Genomic DNA, 21,898 nt, shown 5'->3' on the forward strand with positions numbered 1-21,898 from the left:
TTCATGTCACTGATAAGAAGACTAGCACTGTGAAGTTCCAGAGTGGTCTTTGCATTTTTCAAAGCTTTGGCCTTCACTTGTCATTACTATTTGCAGAGAGGTTAAAGGAGAGTCTTACTTCATTTCTGGCAGTGCCAGTCCAGTGACTGTCATTATTTCCCAATAATCCTGCAGGTTTTCCACTGACTTCAGAACTTGTGGCAAAGAAAGTAAAGAAATAAATGTCAGCCTAGCTGATTTAAGTAATACCAATGCCTTCATGCTGACAGGGAGCAGTACAAAAACATGCAGATACCTCACCTGGGCATTGAAAATGGCCTCAGCCACTTTAATAGCTTTCATTTATACAAACCATATTTACGTGCCTCTTCTAATGTCATGGTTTCAAAATTCCTGGACAGTAATTTTTTCACTTGAAAAGAATGAAGTTAAAGAGTTATTCTGCAGGTACAGGTTGAGCTGGTTTTGATCTTTTTTTGAACAACCTGTCATTGTTAATCTGCTCAAATCTTCACCTGGCTTTTTAATTCAGAGCAAAAATTCAGGCTAAGCTGAAAATACGGCATAGTTGCTTTGAGGAGGGAAGGAAGAGAGAAGGAAGAAGCAAATAAATATCTCTGCATGGGCTTGGTCTTCCATTAACATTATTAAAATTACCTGCTGCCAGATTCAAGTTTCTTTAATGTCTGTGACTTCTTAAAATCCAATGTAAGAGGGATAAATTCTAAGTGAATTGTGTTTGTGTTGTTGGAACTAGCCAAACACTCTACCTTTCTTAACTTTAAAGAAAGGGTTGAAGTTTCTCTGTTTTCCACTAGGATAGAGTAAAACTTCCTTAGCTGCTTTTCTTAGAAAGTAATTTTTGTCCAGAGCCATGGAAAGATACTAAAAGAGCTCCTACAAGTCTAGTGGGTGTTTTACAAGCCTACATGAAATTAAAATCATCTGCACTGGCATAAGTTCACACTGTTCAGCTTTAAGTATTTCACTTGTGTTACTAAGATAGGAGTTTAGGTTTCACCTATAATCTGCAGTGTCTTTGAAATGGAGCCTGAGCTCTCTGAGGCTATGTTAAGGCTTCAGGCCTGTCCTCATCCTCAGTTATGCAGCTCCAGTGACCACTGCTAAAGCCAACCATGGCTCCTGTCTATCAGGGAAAGCATCCCCTGATTTTCTTTCCATAGAAAAAGGTGCTGGGTAGAGGGTGGTGTTGCTCCAGCCTCCCTGTGAGAGGACACCACTGCATTCTGACTCTGGGATGTGCTGGGAGGTCTCAGTTTTGCCCCTCTGAGCCACCGCTGCCCTTTCTAGAGAGGCTGTGCACTTAATTTAGGCACATCAGTGCCTTTCATGAGCTGACTGATAAACTGGCCTGGATCCAGAAATGGATCCAGAAATGCATCCAGAAATGGGAGACAATAGCAGGTATTTAGCACCTCGTTATCAGCATCTGCCACAGTGAAACACTTGATGGCAAATGTTAAGACATGACAGAGGCTGTGGGGCTTTGTCCACCCCTCACAGTCCCTGCCATAACTCACCCTGCCAACTTTGTGTTAATGAGGTCACAAACTCAAATGGCTTGGGATGGATTTTCTACGAAGCATCAGTACACAGACCTCTGCTTGCAGGCGCACTTCTGGCTGAGAGGAGCAGAGAACCCAGTATTTCTAAAAAGTACTGAAGAGTCAAAACCTCACCTTCACTGAGCTCCCTAAATGGGAAATGAGCTCATTTGACTCTCGAGTCACAACTCCTCATCCCAAACTCTCTTTCTTGGAAGGAAGAGGGGGGGGAATCTGGTCATAATTGTACAAAACAAGTAATTTAAGAAACAACACTAAGAAATGGATCTGCGTTAGCTTTCTTTTAGTTGGAACAAGTGAAACTAGAAAATAATTTTTAATAATTAAGGTAAATCTGAAAAAAAAATCATAAAATTTTCAAGTTTCTATTTTGTATGTGGAGGTGTATGACAGAAAAGCGATATGGATGTCAGTGTTGCTGAAGGGAATTGGTGGATGTCTCTAAATATTAAGGCATCATCGTGTCTTGGAATACAAATTCAAAAGATACAGACTGTATATGATTGGTAAATCAGTTAAGAAAGCAGGTAAGAAAGCAGCGTATAAATAAAGACATTACTGTTTTTCTTTATTTAGTTAAAAACAGTCTGACCCAGCAGTTATGTAATGTCTCAGTATTCCTTATTTATTTCCTTAAATATTTTTCATCTGCCTTCAAGGAAGTTTGGGTGACTGAGAAATTACTTTGGGCTGCTTCTCCTGTGCACGTGTGGTGGACTCAGGCCTTGGCAAGGACCTGGTGCGGTTGCTGCTGGCAGCCCAGTCACATCTTTGCTCCACTGGCACCAACCTGGACCAAGTTGTGGTTTGGGAAAAGGAAGACTAGCCAGTTTTCCTCTTATGAGGAAGCAAATTCACCTCTCGTTACATATATATATATACACTTAGTTATCTTAAGAAATAAGATGTAACAGAGAGTATTCTCACGTGTTCATTTCAACCCTAGAGAGAATAAACCTCACTCAGGTTTCTATCCCTAGTGAAAGTGTTTAAGTGAGCTTTCAGTACCACTGCTTTCTTAGTAGCCACTGCACAGCACACAGATTAGAGATTTTCCTTATCTGCATTTGTCCACGTGCAGACTGCAGGAATTTCAGAGGTAAAAGAGTTTTTTTCAGACCTACCCAGCTGAAAGTTAAAGGGTAGCTCTCCAGAGCACCCGGTAGCCAATTTGTAAGCACAGCTGTCCTGAAAAAACAAGCCCAAACTAAATGGCTGAGCCTCCACTGTATACATACTGAAAATACTTCCCAAGGCTTTCAGAAAAATTAGAACAAAGTCCTCATGTTGAATAAATATTTCCTTATTTTTATTAATTAAGAATGTAATTTGAACAATATATACATCCTATGCCTCCACAATAAGTTGTGTAACTTGTTTAATCAAAGTAAATTCCAAAATCCGGTATTCTACTAAATCTTTTCAATTCATCCCACACAACATCATTGACTGCATGCCAAAAAAGTCTACATAAATTAAAAAAAAAAAAAAAGTCTGTCAACAGTTTGTGAGTCCATTCTAGGACTGCAAAACCACCCTGCTATGAAATGGCCATATTTAGAGAAACTCTCTACAGCTGGGGGGATGCCACATACTCGACCTAAGATAGCTGCCATGTTTGCAAAAAAAAAAAAAAATCTTTATTCTAATTTTACTTACTGATGCTATCATTAATTTTTGCCATCAAGAAAAACCAAAATCTTGAATGGAAAAATCTTTGGTAGCACATGCTCTTGTTGTAGGATGGCTTGGCTGTAGCACTGGACTTTCAGGCACTAGAATTCACCCTGTGGAAGCAACAAACACCAAGGAATCTACAAACGTTGGACTTGTTGAAATAAGCATATGTGTCAAAGACAAGGGATTATAATTAAAGGGATAGGAAAGCCTAGAAAATAAGAATGTTGTCAACAACACTTATCATTATAGTACAAAAGTCATGAACTGGTGTGTCAGAAGTAGGCTTAGGTCCCCTGCCCTCTGCTCAGCCAGGGAATGACACAATGTTGTGCAAACCATTTCTGCAGGTAGCCAAATACATGACATTATCTCTATTTAAGTAAGCAAGAACAAGGCTGGACAGTTCTATGCAAATACTTGTTACTGACTGATCTCTTATACCTTGAAGATGCATTTCTAGAGAGAAAAAAACCCAGAATTGTTCTTCTCATTCTATCTTCAAAAAAGCTGAAAAGTACAATTTTATTAGACTTTCTCAAACCTCAGAGAAATTTTCCAAATATCTATAAAGGCAAATATTAAATAAATGATTTGCTGCAGTAATGGAACAGTTATTGGAGTTCATAACACATGCATATTTTTAAAAGAAAAAAAGAAATTACTGTGGAGATTTAAAATATTTTTTTAAAAGTTGATAAGTAGAAAAACTTCATCAGTAGTTTGTACTGACGTCAACTTTATATCAGAGAAAAATACAGTTTTGTCTATGTAATATTGTTAGGTGAAAGAGTAACTATTTAAGGAGTAATTTATGCCAAGTTAATGGCAATTAGCATTATGAATGACAATTTAAGGAGGATTATATGATGTATTGCAGGTTTCAACCAACTAAAAATAGAAAAGCCATACAAGCCATAAAAATTGCACAATGTACAACTTTCAGTTCCAGGAAGACTGTGTTTGCAATCCTTGACTACAAATGGAGTTGCTCTCTGACTGTTGAGATAGATCTTCTGGAGCCATAATTAATACAGAGAATGCTGAGCTTTCCAAATGAGTCAGACATTTTAAAATATTGGGCTTAAAGTTGTGAATTTTTTATAAAATCAGTTAGTGTTTGCTTTACAGTTTTTGAGCTGGGTTCGCATTTCAAAATATGTTCCAGCACTGTGAGGCATTTTAAAACTGGAAATAAAGTATAATCAATGTGCTACTAGCAATGGAGCTTTTAAAAGACAGGCAAAATCTAATATGAATATTGTGAGACACCCAGTATGGTCATAAAAGTCCACAATGCCTGCTGAAGAGTTCCTCGTTACACTAAGTTGTTAACTCAGGATGCTTATTTTTAACTCATTATGCTAAAAAATTTCAGTGAAAATAATGTGCATTGAGGATGTCCTTGGGAAAACTCAACAGTCCTCGAGGGCTTTGACAGCTCAGCAATTTGGATGAGCCTTTGAAAGACAAGAGATGATGCAAGTCACTTTGGTCCCCTCCTGGAGCTGACATCTGCAGGAAGCTCAAGTGTTGCTTTCCAGCCATGCTATTGCAACAGCATCTCCTTAATGTTAGTTATTCAGGAGCCTGGCTCCACCTGGAAGCTCCTGAGTGTCAGCAGAACAGCTCGTGGTGTGCAGTAATACCTGTGTGGAGGGATGCTCCCAGGGCAGGGGCTTCGCTAGAATCTAGGTCCGGAGGGGGGAGGAGGGAGTCGAGGGTAGAGGTGTCCCTGTGCCATCGCTCTGCTGCTCCCACCTGAGGCTGACTGGGGTCCCTGCTGCTCCCTAGAGAAAAGATAAGGCTCAGGGGCTGCATGCCAGGAACAAAGAGAGAAGCAGTATGTTCTGCTTGCTCTGCCAGCCAGACAGCAGGCCAGCTAGAAAACACAGTCTTCCAGACTTAAAGTGACTTCAAAATATTTATATTTTTTAATTTAGAAACTCCCATTGACTTTATCCGTGTGTTTCCAAAGCCATGACAGAGCAGAGTGACCTGAAGAATCCAGAATACACTAGGCGATGTGTTTGCAGGTATGATACCAACCCAGCTGGTAAAACCTTGCACTCCCATTGCCTCCAAAGAGCTGGTACCACAAGTCTCAGCTTTCTGCTTAAATCTGGCAATCAACACCAAGTAACCTCCTCCATCCCAAGAAAAGCAGCCGTAATGAGGGAAGCAAAAAGCTGGTACGTACTGTGCTGGGCTCCTCATTGAGAGCAGTTCTGCAGAATACGTGCAATGCAGTGCAATGACATGGCAAAATGACAGCAGAGAAGAAATGTGTCCAGCTTGGCCCATGTATCAGTGACCCTGCAGGCAGTCTGTAGAGTTATACCTGCTCAGGGGGAATGTGTGACTCCCTTGGCTGGCCAAGCTGGAAAACCAGCAGCACAGCAAGAGCTACAGGCCAGTTGCTTTCACAGCCCAGAAAGCAAAGGAAGGCTGGGGACATGGTGACAACTCCAAATCCCATGGAGGTATGGCAGACATGCAGGGAGCTAGGAGCTTTGTTCCTGGAAAGCTGGGGACGTTGCAGGGCATACGGGGAACAGAGCCATAACACTGGAGGGAGGCAGGTTCTCATGTTGATTAAAGCTCATTCATGCATTTGATTAGTTTGCATAAACAAACAGAATTTGATTCCACATTGTGGATCCCCTGAACTCTGCCCTGACCTTCTTGACACAGTAGTATGGTTATGGTATAAAACAAGGTTCTGTAGGTCAAGTGCATTGCAGAGACAGCTGGCATGGAAACGTGTCCAGGCAGGCTCAGTGGCAGGACTGGTGGTGCCACAGAGATTCTGAGGGCTGTGAGACCATGGAGGTCTTTCCTTGGCAAGGAGAACATAGTGTTCTGGGAAGCTGTGATCTTTTTAAAGGAAATAGTAACAATTCTGTTCAACTCTACAAACTGACCATTATTTAAATAATTTATATAGTTCTCCTAATAACAATACAGTCATACAAGGAACACTACCATTTAGGGAATAAAGTAGGACTACTACGGTGTCAGTTAATACCAGTCAGAACAGCGTATGACACATTCATCCATTATTTTTTAACAAACTGTATGTGAAATCTCACAAAATAGTAAATGTCAACTTGGTATTTGTATATTTTTTTTTCCTTGCTCTGAATTGAGAGTGCAAGATTTATTGGATTATGAACAACATAAGGATAGAAACAGTAATGAAGTCTTAACCAGCTGTAATCACAGCTAAATTGGTGCAGACACATTAAGGAAAACTTAGCTTTATAGGAAAGTTATTTTATTGGTAAATAATTTTCTAGAAAATTTATTCAGGGAACTTCAGTCTTGAGCAGCTAGTTCTTGGAGAATATTGAGCAATTATCCATCTATTTATTTATTTATGAATAGCAGAAAGCATTTCCTATGTGTGTGAGAATCAGGTTATCACATTGTTATACCCATAAGCTCTGAAACACATCTGGCATGACAATTTACAAGAAGCAAGGTAGAGATATTTGTACGAGGTACATGGGATTTACAGAAATTAATTCTTTGCCCTACAAAATGTTTGTCCTTTAAAACAATTCAGTGAAAGTTTTCTCATTAATTTGAATGGAGGAAGGATCAAGACTATTGTCTTTAAAAGACAATATGCAACTATCTAGACCAAATTAAAGAAAATTAATCATGTTTTCTCAATGAAAAGCTGAATTTTCAGCGCAATTCACAAAATACAAGAAACAAAGAAGAGTTTTCTGTCAATCAGCACAAAAAGGGTGGACCAAGGCATAGTGAGTCAAATTCTGACCTCATTTGCCTTTACTCTTCAGAGTTTATAGATGCTACTCTGAATTTGCATCAGTCTAAATGAGATTAAAATCTTATGGTCTGAATGCAAAAAAGTGGCGTTACTCATGATTTTCACATACCTTGTTCACAAGAGACATGGTTTAAAAATAGGCCCTTAAAGGTATTTTCTCTCCACTATGTATTATTTTGGAGTCATTTTACAGGTGTAGCAACTACACTGAAACCCTCCCAAGAAGACACATCCTGGAACACAGATAGGACTTGAGTAATTTCAATCCTCTGAAGTTTTACCAAGTAGCAGGATAATGTAGATGCTTTACACTCTGTGGAAGAGCTTTTTTTATTTCATTAAACTTTAAAATATCTCGAGGTAATATTTATGCCTGTACATGTCTTCTCCATTTTAATTAAGTGATGCCACAGTAAATATGGTGAGCAATAGAAACATTCAGGATGAACATCACTGTATTAATTAAAATGCTCTCCATTATACAGCATTCTGTTGTTCTGAAAAGCCCATGGGATTTTGCTGCTGAGTTGAATAAAAGTGTTATTTCACTCACAGACATCACACAGCAGCACCAAAATGCTCCTAACCACCTGTTAGGCTAACAAAAGAAGCAGCTTTGGTTGCAGACTTTGCCACACTAGCAACTTAACCTAACAGAGCTACAATAACATCTCAGCCCTTTGCACAGCAAGATGCCTCGGGCTGTTTTTTCCATGCCAGTTGTTGAGAGTCTTATTACATGCACTAAATAGAATAATTTTTGTTACTCTCAGCGCAGTAATATGAAGCTATTGATTCTATCTGGATTTGTTTTGGAGAAAGCCTCTCATCTTTCCTCATTCCCATACACACGACCCCTCTGCCCCAAGGCACCACCGATCAGGAAACCAAACTTAGCAGAAGGAAAGCTGAAGTTTTCTTTGGCAGGATTGCCAAGATACCCTAACTAAAGGGGTCAGTGAAAGTCCCTATATTCCCATTGATCTACAAGCCACAGTTCCCAGGATCCTTGAAGGAACATCCAGGGAAAGCAAAGAGCTCTTCAAGCTGCTTTTCATACCCTTGCAACTTCAAGTCCAGGCTGCCACACTGGGGAAGCGTGGCAAGTCCTTCTGGGCAGACAATCTGGCTGTGCACAAGTAGTTAGGACAGGACAAAATGTGAAACTGATTTTGTCAATCATCATGCATCGGATGCATGAAGGAGCACCTATTTCCCATGACCCACAGGCCACCATGGGGGCAGACAGCGTGTGACAGCTTCCACTATCAAATCAACTATTTGACTATGACTGTTATCATCAGAAATGTTTGTTAGAATTACAGTTCCATTTAATTTATTATCAGTGCCCCCAGGACCACATGTCAGCCCCCCTGGAGCCATCAGCCCCTGTCTCAGGATTGCCACAGCAGGGCTGGCCTCCAGCTCCACACAACCCTGCCATGCCATGCCCATGGGACCCACCAAGCTGGGCCCATGGCCCATCCCAGGCTCATCTCATCTCCAAGGAGGTGCCTGATGCTCAGGTCTGGGACTGCCCTCAACCCTCTAGTCTCCATGGGCATTCCTCCTGCTCCCAGTCTCCAGGAGGCAGCCAACCATGCAGTGCCTTGATATGTATTTCCTTAATTGTCTACTTAACTGCTTGTAATCATGGTTGGTATTCCCCTTTGCTCCTGCTTAAGATATTGCTTATATTTTAAAAGCTTTTAATTTTCATTGATCTTCCATGTGCATGTAGTAACTTAAAATTGTGCTTCCCTTTTCCTACAGCATATTGCAAAAGCTCTTTTACCTTATGCTACAGGGCAGAGAAAAGATAAAAAAGAAATCAGCCTGTTTATTGTTGAGAAAAGAAGGTTTGTTGAAAAACAAATGCTCCCCTAATGTCTCTCCTTCACAATTAAGAGAGGCATCGTACTCTCCAGTGATCCTGACACCAAGCATTGGGATGTCAGGCTCAGCATGACTGGAAAAAAGTTTTTGTCTGAAGCTCCCCTAGAAACTTGATTAAACTATCAACTCAGTAAGAACTAGAAGTAAAGCAGCCAGAAAAAGACTGCTGTCACAGTCTTAACAGCTGGCAGTCAGGAGTGTCCTGAAGTTTTCCAAGAAGCTATGGCAAAAGAGATCAGGGGATGCTGGATTTGGCCAAACATCCTTTTTTCTGTGATACTAGGAGGTGGTGGGATAAGTTGTACCCACATTGTCTTTTGTATTCTATTGGCTTACACCAAGAGGAGCACTCTCCAGAGCTAACTCCAGGGAACCAGCCCCCCAAACCCTGTAACTGAAATTTCTTGAGGGCAATGTGTGAAAGCAATTGTGGTTTCTCCAGGAAAGGTTCATTATATACTATACAGTGTTCATAGAAATTTTCTCTGTCATAATTGTCAAATAAACTTCCAATATGGCAGACCCATTTCTTCAATGATCACAAATCTAATCAACTGCTTGCTATGTTGGCTGAAGGTCTCAACCAAAAAATGGTTTTCATTGATTTTCCAGCTTTTGATTAAAACACTAAAGCTTTTTATACTGCAATTTTAATCAACAACTTTGGGGAAAAAAGGCCACATTATTTCTAATAAAGGTCCCCTTAGAAGATTTCAAAACCTTTACTCAACCTCTTAGATATTTGGCACAGCACATCTTTGCAAGCATGAAATTATTACTCTGCTTACTGTGGTTTCTTTTATTATGCTATTATACAAGACTGTTGTACTTTGTCATTCGTAGCACATTACCTCAGACTCGTTCAGGTACAAAGATGGACTTCTGGGATGATCAGGGGAAAGGAGAGACTATCATATGAGGAGACAGAATGAAGAGCTTGGCTTGTTCTACTTGCAAATTAAAGGCTGTTAAGGGGTCCAGTTGCTGTGTATAAATATATCACAGAGGCAAACAACAGGAAGATGAGAGAGCCATTTAAATTAAATGACAGTGTTGGCAAGGGAACCCAACAGCACAGATTGACCAGAATTTAATCTATGCTCACTTGGAGCAATGAGATTTGGGAACAATTTTCCCATTGGAATAACAGCAGTAAAAATCCTAACTGCACTCACAGTGGAATTTGATAAGTTTATGAAGGGGATTATAAAATCTGATTCCTGCAATATTACGACAATAGATTTGACGACTCATTAGGTCCTTTCCAGTCCTGTGTTCCCATATAAAGCTATAGTATATCATGCAGATTCTATAACCTTCAACCATGCATGCTTCAAAACAAGATATGCCAGCATACTTTATCTGCTTCAAGCTATTTAAAAACAAAACAAGTCAAAATCCCCAACCAAACAGTTCAATTTAGTAAGTGTATTTTTTCAGGGTAAGGATAAAACTTCAGTATTTTCTCACCCGTAATGGCAATAAATTCAATAGAACCCAAATATATTACAAAATAAACATATTTTACATTCAGTTTTCCATCACTGAAATGCCTACATTTATTGATAATTAGTTCTACTTGTCATCCAGCACTGTTTAGCTTTATTACAATTTTTATAAAATATTTTACCCATGGCTTCAAAACCTCTGCAGCTGAAGTTCAACTGTTATTTATGGTATTCTGCTCTAAGCTATAAATTAATTAAGGACAAGAACATTTTTGTGCTAATGCATTTTATGTTGGAGGGTATCCAAAAGTTATAGCCAAAGGAACAGAATTATTATTGTTTCTAATTTATACTGGTCATATCATGAGTTGTACATGTGAAAGGAAAGACATTTTTTTAAAAACAGAGCTGTCTGATTTTGGAGATACTTAATTGTTTTCATGTTTAAAAGATTGCTTATGGTGAGCTTGAAGTAAAAACCCATTAACTTTTACAAAACATAAAATTTCTTGAGTTTAAAAAAAGAGTTTGGAAAAATCTACTTTCACCAAAAGCAGCAAAATGTTTACATAAAAAATAATTATTTACAAAAAAAGTCTTTCTAAATGCATAACCATACACATACACACAAATAGAGCCCCCTCAAAATGGGACCAAAGTATAGCCATGGTGGTATTACACATATTTTCACTTTTCTGTATCTTCTATTTGAAATTTTTACAGAAATGCCAGCATGCTATCTTCATATAAAGTGTACTAGCACATTGAAGGCAAATTTTACTATGAAGATACCCCCAAAATTACTATAATATTATATCTCAGGGTAATTAATAGTGCCATAATCTGATTAGTCTCACCTAATGTGGCTTCATAAACCTAGAACCAGTTTTGCTGGTTGTACTAGCAGTTCACTGTCTTAGCCAGTCAGAAGTGTCTCATCCCTTTCTTGTGAAAAATGCTATTTTCAGCTCTTAAGATTCAGCACTAGATGATCAGGAAGAAAGGATCCAACAGAATGGAAAACATCTCTCCATTGTCATCACTTAATGGATGGCTTAGGACCTGAATTATTGACTTCTAATATCTTATATAAAAATTCTTTTGAAAGCATTCTAAGCTTCTGTCTTTAATCACAGGTGGTGAAAATCAAGAGCCCTTTTACATATGTGTTTGCCTACATAACTTTGCATGCATTTCTTAATTTTATTTTTTTTGTTTTTACCATATGCACAGTCACTCATGTATTGTGAAGAAGCATTCACCCATCCATCTTCTCTAGCCTCTTCTTATTCAACATCTTTCCTTGATGCCTCTTTACACTTTTTTCTCTCAATTAAGCAATCACAGTTTCACTTTTGACTCTGACAGTGCTAGTGATTTGCATCATAGCCTCTGTTTCTATTCCCATTTGTGCTGGTTTTGGCTGGGGTAGAGTTACTTTTCTTCAGAGTGGCTAGTGTGGGACTGTGTTTTGGATTTGTGCTGGAAACAGCTTTGATAGCACAGGGATTCATTATTGCTGAGTAGGGCCTACTTAGAGCCAAGGCCTTTTCTGCTCCTCCTGCCACCCCAGCAGCAAGGAGGCTGGAGGTGTACAAGGAGTTGGGAGGGGACACACCTGGGATAGCTGACCCCAACTACCAAAGAGTAATACACACATACAGTGTCATGCTCAGTAGATAAAGCTGGGAAAGGAAGAAGGAAAGGGGACACATTTGGAGTGATGACGTTTATCTTCTCAAGTAACTATTACCTGTGGTGGAGCCCTGCTTTCCTGAGAATTAGCTGAAGTCTGGCCTTCTGATGGGAAGGGAATTGAATGAATTCCTGGTTTTGCTTTCCTTGCATGTGCGGCTTTTGCTCTACCCGTTAAACTGTTTTTATCTCAACTCACAAGTTTTCTGACTTTTACGCTTCTGATTCTCTCCCCCATCCCACCAGTGGGGAGTGAGTGAGTGGCTTTGTAGGGCTGAATTTCCACCTAGGGTTAAACCATGACACCATGATATATGATTAAGGATTCAATCAGAAGAACATGCATTTTTCATGTTCCTGATTTGTCTCAGCAGTCCCCGTGACACATAGAAATCAAAACAGTCTTGTTTTCTCCTTAAACTGATACTTTTGTCTCACGCAAAATTAGTTCTTCATTTGAACAGAAACTGTTCGCATGCTTTGAACTCTTTCAGAAACAAATCGATCATGAATAAAAGGAGCCTGATGACTTTTCAGAAGGTTGATGTTCTGAAACATTTTCTCTTACATGGGGGAAACGTCCTTGCTATTTTTAAGAGAAAACTTGATCCATATTCAAAAGAAAAGTTACATACTTTCTGACACTAGATTCTGAATTTACACATCATTAATCCTGAGAAATTCTGAGGCAAATCGTAATGGGCCATATTATTTTGTTCATGATTGCTTATCAGATTCAAGAGATATCTTCACCAAGGAATCTCCAGCACCGTAGGTTTTAAGTCCTCATTACAAGCGGTCTAAGCATAGTAGAACCTCCCTAAGGACTGCTAGTTTCTGTGCTCCTCTGAAATATTAGTTAGAAACAGTATAAGGAAGGTCAAAAAATTTATGGTACTAATTCTAGATTTAGAGCCCAGGGCAAAAATTTCATATACAGTTTTTTAATTCACTTCCTGTGAAAGGCATATATGTTCTCAAGGATCTCCCAGAGTTATCAGATCATTTCTGTGCATCACAGTAGCCAGGGAGTATCTGCCTTTATCTCTCCTTGCTCATATGCAGCTCAAGGATCTGGGCTCCACAGGGCTCCTGTATTGACTGTCTTTCGTCCTGGCTGTGTCTGGGAAGGAAGCCAGGAAGGTGGGTGACATTGACATCTTCCAAACGCATACAGTTCTAGTAGAAAACTAGTCTATGCTCCTGTCATGTGGCACCTGCTCTCTTTTGGTTGTTATTTCTGCTTTACACAGGCTTTGAAGCAATCTCCACCGACAGACAGAACGAGACAGTTCTTCACACACTGAGCAGCAGATCTGCAGAATGCCTTGTCCGTGGATGCAGAAGTTAACATGACTTGGAAGGAGACATCAGAAATCCTTAGAAGAAATAGTCATTTATGGTTGCTAACCAGATAAACCACACTGGGTTCAGGCAATCTCTTAAACTGAAAATTGATGGAGGTAGGAAGAGTGCTCAGGGGAAGTTTCAAATCCTTGCCATGCATTTGCTCTCCCCTGCTAGCAGCTTTCGGCCGCTGGTTTGCATGTTAGTTGGTTTGTTTTCTTGTCCACAGCAGAGCACAAATGTGGTCCCCGGCTGATGCTAATTATGCTGTGGAGCTCCCTGTAGTTGACTGAATTGCAGGGGTTGGCAGAGAAAAGTAGCAAGGCTTAAATCTCACCTTGGGAAAACCAGTCAGTGGTTTACTACTAATTTAGTAAACTTCTCTCTCTTCATCTGATTGCTTATGACAGGACATGGAACTCAAACTGAAGGACTTGATGCTCAGCTATTTTAAATGGCTTGGTTTGGCTGGGACCTTTGAAAGAAGGCTTCCTTATCCCACCATAATTTTGACGTGAAAAGCATATTGTTATCTCACCCTGGATGATTTATTGAACTGTTTCATTCAAATACAAAAGACTTCTGTTTTTAGAAGCAAAAGTGTAATTCATACCCTACAGCAACAAAAGCTAATTGTATCCTCAGAAGAAGTACACAAAAAATTATAGTATCTCCCAGCAGGTGCTCTGGAACTGACTTATGTTAGTCTTAAACCACAAGAAAATTGTTGTCATTACTAAGCAGTTCAAGTGCAAAAACCGTTCTTGCAAAATAATAACTAATTGGCCTAAAAATAAGAACAGAACAGCAGGGAACTGCAAAACATTATCTCAAAAGTACTTGCCTCACCCTCAAATTAAGTCCAAAATCAGCTCTTCTCCTGAACTGAAAGAAGAGCAAAGCATGCTGCTTATCGTTGAGCATGTGAACAAATTGCATGCCATGGCTCAGATGTCACAGTACTCTTTTCAATAACATTTTTAAGCTTTCAGTAATGCCTCAAGCACCTAAAATTAAAGATATCTTGAACAGTGAGAATCTTAATCTTACATATATTTAGAGATTTATATTTTTTGATGTAACAGTTATTTTCTCAGAATCATTTCAGTTGACCTAGTGCTGGAGTTGAAAGTTTTCAAACGTTCTGTATCCAAATTTTTATAAAGCCAAAAAGACTATTTAAGATAAAAGTACTGGAAACATGAATTATGTTTTCAGAGCTACAATTTAAAAGTGTATTGAGTTGCTTCTCAATTGCAGAATAATCTTATATCTGAAATCATTAGCAATGTTCAGGGTGCATTTCACAACTAAAATTCCACATAAGCATAATTTAAAAATTATCTCTTCTTTCACTTAGGCATTTTGTTCAAGAATCCTTTTCTCATGGATGAGCTGGTAAAATATGCATCACTCAAAGCTCTGTAAAGAATGCAGCCTCTGTTCTGTTTTATGTTAGGTGATTTCATCAACTCTTGGAGAAAGATTTGAACAGGCATGTTGGCAGATAAATGTCCTCTGGTGTGCTTTAAAATTGTGATACATTAACTCCAAATTTTAACAAAACACGCATTGTACATGGAGCATTGGAAAGTTATGTAAGAAGGGTGTTCTTACTACTTCATGCTATCACTTCAAGATGGAGTTGCCTTTGAGTTTCTGCTTCACGAACAACAGGAACAACTCCTGGAGCTCTAAGGCACCACCAGTGAGTGTCCTTTCACAGGAGAGGAAGGTCAAGGAGTTCAACCAGCATCAAATCCTCATGAGCTGCTGCAAATCTCAATGCTCTGCTTCTGCATGGAACAGTGTAGAAAGCCCTACAAGGCCTAGTGTCCTCACAACATAAAAGTTATGTGCTCCATTCTGCTGAAGCCAAGGGTTCAAAGTGGTTATTTGAGTTTCTGGTTGGTTTGTTGCCTGTTTATAGTTTACTTGTTGATGCATCAAGAATTATATTTTTTTGACAGGGTTCAGAATTGCCTGTATGAATTTTTTTATGTTACTCACTGAACTGCTGTTCAATAAAAGATAGTCCTCAAAAAACACATACCGTTAAAATAAACTTTGCTGGCATTTTTTTTCTTGCTCACATGTTACCTTTTGAAAAAGAGATAGTTTTGTGAAATCCTGTGCACGCTTGTGCCTGTAGCTCTAAGCATTCCTTGTCTATGAGGAACTGGGAAGACCCAATGAAGTATTATTAGCTTTGGAACATCTGACCAAAGTATCATCTGCTGTGCTAATTAATTACAACAGTTCAGGTGGAAACATTGGTCCCTGAGCTTTCTTATAATTGTTGGGGTTTTCCTCTTTTTTTTCTTCTTTTTTTTTTTAGCTCATCTAATGAAAGGAGAGCAAGGAAACAGACATTTGCAGAAGAACAGTAGAAAGCAAAAGAGGTGCATGCAGAGGAGATATGCTAAAATAATGCCTAAGCAGCTAACTCTAAAAATCAGTTTAAACGTGTGTCACAAAACTTTTTCCAATGCTAGAATTTTGCAGTGTTGGAAGTTCAAAATATGCTTGGAAAGCAATCATGCTAGCTGTAATCTTAGAGAAGTCTGATCCAATAACAATAAAAATATATCTTTATAACACAGAAATATTTTATGTGATTGTTCAGATGATCCCAGGCATTTGATGTGTTCAGATGAGTATGACATGATGATTGTGTCTAAACTGGGAGATTAAACAGTACCAGGCCTTGGTCAAAATTTTGGCATGGGCTAACCAGTGGTCTTCCTAGAATGGTCCCTGGTTGGGAACCAGCTTAGCCAGGGCTTGGCAGCCTGCACACAGTTAACCTATTTTGAAGGCTTCAGTTTAATAATGTAGGTATGAGCAGCTGGTGACAACTGGACTGAGGGTCAGAGAACCAGTACTAGCATTGTCTAATTTTCTGAAAATAGACATAGCCAAAGTGTCGCCCACACATTTTTGACTGTTTTCCACATGGCTGTTACCACATTGCTTTCAAACAAGGAGAAAACTGTGAGAAGTGGAAACTTGTATTGTTGCTTTACAAAACCACAGCAGAACTGCAAAGCCCTGACTTTTGAGAGGAGGGTAAGCAAGTGAGAAGCACTCAGACAGATGGCACAGTCAGATGGAATGAATTCCTGAGGGGGAGTGCAGCAGGGAGAAAAGGAACAGTGAGCATAGTCAAAATATGGGAACGGCAGCTGCCATAGCTGTTTCTATGAGAGTAAAGCAGGTTGAGCAAATTGCCTTAGGAGCCTACCCTGTTTCCAAATCCAAATGGTAGAACTAAGAAGGTAGCTTTGAAGGGAAGTACGGTGCCATGTAGATGGGTGAGGTTGGATAGTTGCAGCTATTAGAGAGGGATTGGGGATGAACACTTCCAAAGCTCACAGCTCAAAGATCAGCTGAGGTGGACACTGGGACCCAGAGAGAAGTCCAGCTTGCCTGCCAGGCAATGGTGAATGCCAAACAGTGCAATGACACATCTCAGACCATAGAGAGACATCTCAGACCACTGAGATAATTCTGGTTCCAAATGTGAGTCAGCTGAAGATCCAGATAAATTCCTAATAAAAGCATATTTACACTGGCAAAGTGTCAGTGTGATTGCTGATTATTCTCTGACTTCCCGCAGGCAGCGTTCTCATTCCATAGCAAAGGTGATGGACAATACCTATTACTGGCAAAGAAATCCTGACAAAAATATCATAAAAGGGCTAGTGTTCCTCCCTGGCAGCAAGAGTAATCATGCTATCCATACATCTTTTCCCACTGTGGCACAGGCTCTGCTGAGAAAAATATTGTTGAAACAGAAAAAAACAAGATCTTTCCTCTCATTTCTTTTTGTGCTGTAGGCTGTAGCATCAGATGAAGAAGTAGCTGTGGGAAAAGTATTACTTAGCCCTGTGACTGTGACATGGAGGTGCTCTCTGGAAATGGCATATGCCTAAGCCAGCCACAACAGGTGAGATGTGAGGAACTGCAACAGCATTTAGCATACATAGGCTATTCTGAAAAGTTAGCTACAAATCTCTACCAGGTATCCTTGGTGAAATTCTTTCCAATGGCTCTTAGCCTGGCATAATTTTCACAGGGATGGCAAAAGTCAATTTGCCACGGAGCAGTTTCCTGGATGAAATATGATAGATCACTCTGGAACGTGGAGACATTAAAGCTCTTCATTAAAATGGTTATGGGATTGTTTTCACATGGGCAAACAAGTCTTTCCTCTCAACTAATTCTTGGAAATGCTCAAAGCATTCTAGTTGAAACTTCCAAAAACAATTCAAACTCAGCCAGACATCCAGCCTGAACAACTGAAGTTTGGCAAACCTGTAAACAATTGGGCTACAAGACCAGATTTTTAATGAAAAATGTCAGACTTATATAGGTTTTTTGTATCAGCTTTTTCTGGAGTATGTCTTCTCTTATATAACCCATCCTAACACTGCATTTGTAAATCAATTGGCATACCTGATTAATATTATAGTGTTTTAATATAGCATTTAGTATCTGCTCACATTTATACATCACATTTTCATCTATTGCTAATTCCCAGTTGATTGATTAGCTATATATTGCCAGAAATACAAAAAAACTTGAGACTACGTTGACTTAGATCTCTTTCTAGAAATAAACCAATGAGACTCAAAATGTTCCTAATGTTGATACGACTGTTTATCCAGAAATCCATTCCCTTCCTTCTGTGTTTTAAAAGAAGCATTTTTAAAAATGCTAAAAGTAAAAACAGAGGTTTTGTCAAATAAATTGATATACTTTTGTTTGTAACTGAAACATCAGAAATAGTGTCTGTTTTGACTTTCACTATCTTATTCTTGGTGGATATCACAGTTTCTCAGACAGCACACGAAAAAAGGACATGATCATGATCGACGAGCTGACATACACAGCACATTCTCGGAGATGCCCCAAGAAATTTCTAAATATTCTTTATAATCATTTCAGCCAAACTTGTTAAGTCTCTTTCTTTATTTGATCTGGAAATGACCTATTTTGGCAGCACTCAAAAATATGTAAAAATAACGTAACATCTGCAATTTGTGTTTTCCTGCCTGCAATGCAATATGACAGCATTTTTAAGATGAACCAATCTGACACTGCCAGACTTTTCTGCAATGATGTTCTTGGGAATTTTGACCCACTAGCTACAATGGAGTTTTAATGTAAGCTGTTTAAGGCAGACTTGTTTCCATGAAGAAAGTGTTTGGAGGGGTTACACAGATGAAATCCTACTCCTCAGAATTAGAATCCAGATTCCACTGAACTGCAGGACAGAATTGCAAAGTTTGTGCCATCTTTGAAAAACCTGTGGAAGGAGAGTTATACCAAAGAAGGCAAAATAAACCAGTTATAATACAATAGTACCTACATCGGGTGTTTCTTGAAATGTCAAAAGCTACATAATCTAGTACCATCACTTGACTCACAGAAAACCTGAGTTCACTGCTTTCTTCTTAGTATAGCGACACCATATTATTTTTAACATCTTTATCGATGATTTAGATGAGGGGATTGAGTCCATCATCAGCAAATTTGCAGATGACACCAAGTTGGGAGGGAGTGTCGACCTGCCTGAAGGCAGGAGGGCTCTGCAGAGGGATCTGGATAGACTGAAGAGATGGGCTGACTCCAATGGAATGAAGTTCAACAAGGCCAAGTGCCAGGTCCTGCACTTTGGCCGCAACAACCCCCTGCAGCGCTATAGGCTGGGCACAGAGTGGCTGGAGAGCAGCCAGGCAGAAAGGGACCTGGGAGTGCTGATTGACAGGAGGCTGAACATGAGCCAGCAGTGTGCCCAGGTGGCCAAGAAGGCCAGTGGCATCCTGGCCTGCATCAAGAACAGTGTGGCCAGCAGGAGCAGGGAAGTGATCCTTCCCCTGTACTCTGCATTGGTGAGGCCACACCTTGAGTATTGTGTTCAGCTCTGGGCCCCTCAGTTCAGGAAGGATATTGAGATGCTGGAGCGGGTCCAGAGAAGAGCAACGAGGCTGGTGAAGGGACTGGAGCACAAGTCCTATGAGGAGAGGCTGAGGGAGCTGGGGTTGTTCAGTCTGGAGAAGAGAAGGCTTAGAGGCGACCTCATCACTCTCTTCAACTACCTGAAGGGAGGTTATAGCCAGGTGGGGTTGGTCTCTTATCCCAGGCAACCAACAATAGGACAAGGGGACATGGGTTCAAGCTCTGCCAGGGGAGGTTTAGGTTAGATGTTAGGAAGAAATTCTTTACAGAGAGGGTTATCAGGCATTGGAACGGCCTACCCAGAGAGGTGGTGGATTCACCATCCCTGGAGGTTTTTTTAAAAGAGATTGGATGTGGCCCTTAGTGCCATGATATAGTAATTGGAGTTGGATCAGGGGTTGGACTTGATGATCTTGGAGGTCTTTTCCAACCCAACCTATTCTGTGATTCTATGATTCTATGATTCTATCTGTACTGATAGATATTTTTTTCAGTGATGGCTTTGTGCTTGCTTAGGCTCTCTCTATGCAGAGAAGTGGGAATATGAGGTTAATACCAATGTTCTCCAGCACTAAATCAGTTCCCATGGGCTCTAGAGAAATACCCCTGCACACTATCTCTAAAGGCTCAAGGAAGTGCTTTTCTCGCTTAGCCCCTGGTGTTACAGCTACACAACCACAACCATCCTGCTGCCAAGGCTTTGCCCCTTTGGGAATCCCACCACATTGGGACTGGAAGCAGAACAGCCTGATTAGAGCCTGCAGCTGAAATTATGCTGGGCAATTTAATCTAGTAAAGAATTCATACTGTCTAAAAGCATGGGTTTGAGTACTCTGAAGCAGGTGTGGGTCAAATTTGGCATAAAGTTTCAGAGAAACAAGAAATGAAAATGGAATATATGAACTCCAGAAACAGTTCCTTTTGCCGTTTCTGATCTTTTTTCCTCACAATAAGATCACAAGAAGTCAGAGGTACTATGTGAGTGAAGTAGAAAAATTATGAGAAAATGATTTCTCTGCCTTTTTTCCCCACATATCCTAATTCCCTGTCAAAGCCCAGTAGTGTTTTAAATTCTTACTACAGAGAAATAAACTTTCAAATTATACGCATGATTCAAAATGGGTATTTGAATAAAAGTAAGTGAATTTTGGATCACAGGGAATAAGAACAACTCTGTGACTTTGCATGGAGCTTTGGGTCTTCCCAAGTGTCAGCTTTTACTCCAATGAATATTTAAATATTTCATACAAATTCAACTTTTTTTTCTGCGAAGAGTGAAACAGCCAAAGTACTTTCCTGGGAGGTGGATGACTGTGTTTTAATGCCTATACTGTAGCAATAAAGTATACTAACCTTTTCCTTTCTGGGTTGTTTTGGTTGGTCATATTGCCAAACTCCCACTTGTCTTCCTGTTCTTTAAATTTTGATGGAAGACCCCCAAAATAAAATCAGTATTTTGCAATCTAGGAAAATATTTAATCCAAATGAAAACTAATGAGCCACACTGCAAATCCAGGAAAAACATAGCAAAGCATTTATCTGTTTGTTTGTTTGTTTGTTTTTAAATTCAGCCATCAATCAAAAAAATACAGATATATCATAATTAATTTTCCTGAGAATTTCTTTAAAGGACTAATTGAGCAATGCCTCCTTTTCACTTTTCTCCTTGTGTCTCTCTCTTACTGTTGGCTACTTTTGCAACCAATTCTCCAGCTTCTTCTTCTTTCTAACAGATCGAGATGTTCAGGGACAGAACTGGAAGTACTGTAACTGGTCTTATTTTCTCTGGGAGGAAAACAGTCCTGTGTTTGTAAAAAGTTCCTTTTGTGGGTGAATCACCACAGTATTACCAAGCGATTGATTATTACATGAAAACTTTTATGAACCAAGAAATCTAAGTCTGTTTCCTAGGGGATTATACATTGAGATAGATGAAATATTTTTTAAATTGACCATGGTAACAAATACACTAAAACAAATATATAAGGTGACAACTAACATAAAATGTAAAATATCAGTTGACATACTGCAGAGTTATATATACAAAAAATACTTTTATATGCAGACTCAGTTGCCTGTTTTATTATGCATGGGAGAAGAGATGAAGGAAAAGAACAGGAGCTGCTGCTGTGCCCTTTGCAACCATGAAATGGCTGATGTGCTCCCCAGCACATGACCTTACTGCAGCCCTCTTTCTGCTGCTCCGTCACAACTGTCCAGTAGGAATAATTGTATAATTACACAGTTGCACTGTGATGCAGGTAAAGCCACAAGGAAGGTAACATTTTCAGTCTAAGTAAGGGAGCCTTGAGACACAGCTGATGTTGGGGTGAACCGAAATGTTACCCGTCAGCTGTAGCTGTCAGCAAAAATATTAAAGAAAGAGCAGCTGCATCATGCCACAAGCATGGGAGTGGAGCAGTCGTAGCTCCAAAATAGATTTTAGAGTCAGACAGATTTTTCTTTGGAAGAACCCCAGTAATAGG

At 39.6% G+C, this 21,898-nt stretch overlaps 1 protein-coding gene across 5 annotated transcripts in view; it reads right to left on the reverse strand.

Annotated features, from left to right (window-relative positions):
* FILIP1 (filamin A interacting protein 1) overlaps nt 1-21,898 on the reverse strand; it is a 114,732-nt gene that overhangs the window by 80,667 nt on the left and 12,167 nt on the right. For 4 of the 5 annotated variants that reach the window (XR_003527911.1, XM_027645027.1, XM_027645026.1 and 1 more), the window contains exon 1: nt 4,913-5,048. The exons of the other annotated variant lie outside the window; for it this stretch is intronic. The gene's annotated coding sequence lies outside the window, so the exon portion shown is untranslated. Of the gene's footprint in view, nt 1-4,912; nt 5,049-21,898 lie in introns of those variants that run through there. 5 annotated transcript variants of the gene reach the window in all.

This window comes from Corapipo altera, unplaced genomic scaffold, assembly GCF_003945725.1.
Source record: "Corapipo altera isolate COAL_440 unplaced genomic scaffold, ASM394572v1 2, whole genome shotgun sequence".
Classification (NCBI taxonomy): Eukaryota; Metazoa; Chordata; class Aves; order Passeriformes; family Pipridae; genus Corapipo; species Corapipo altera.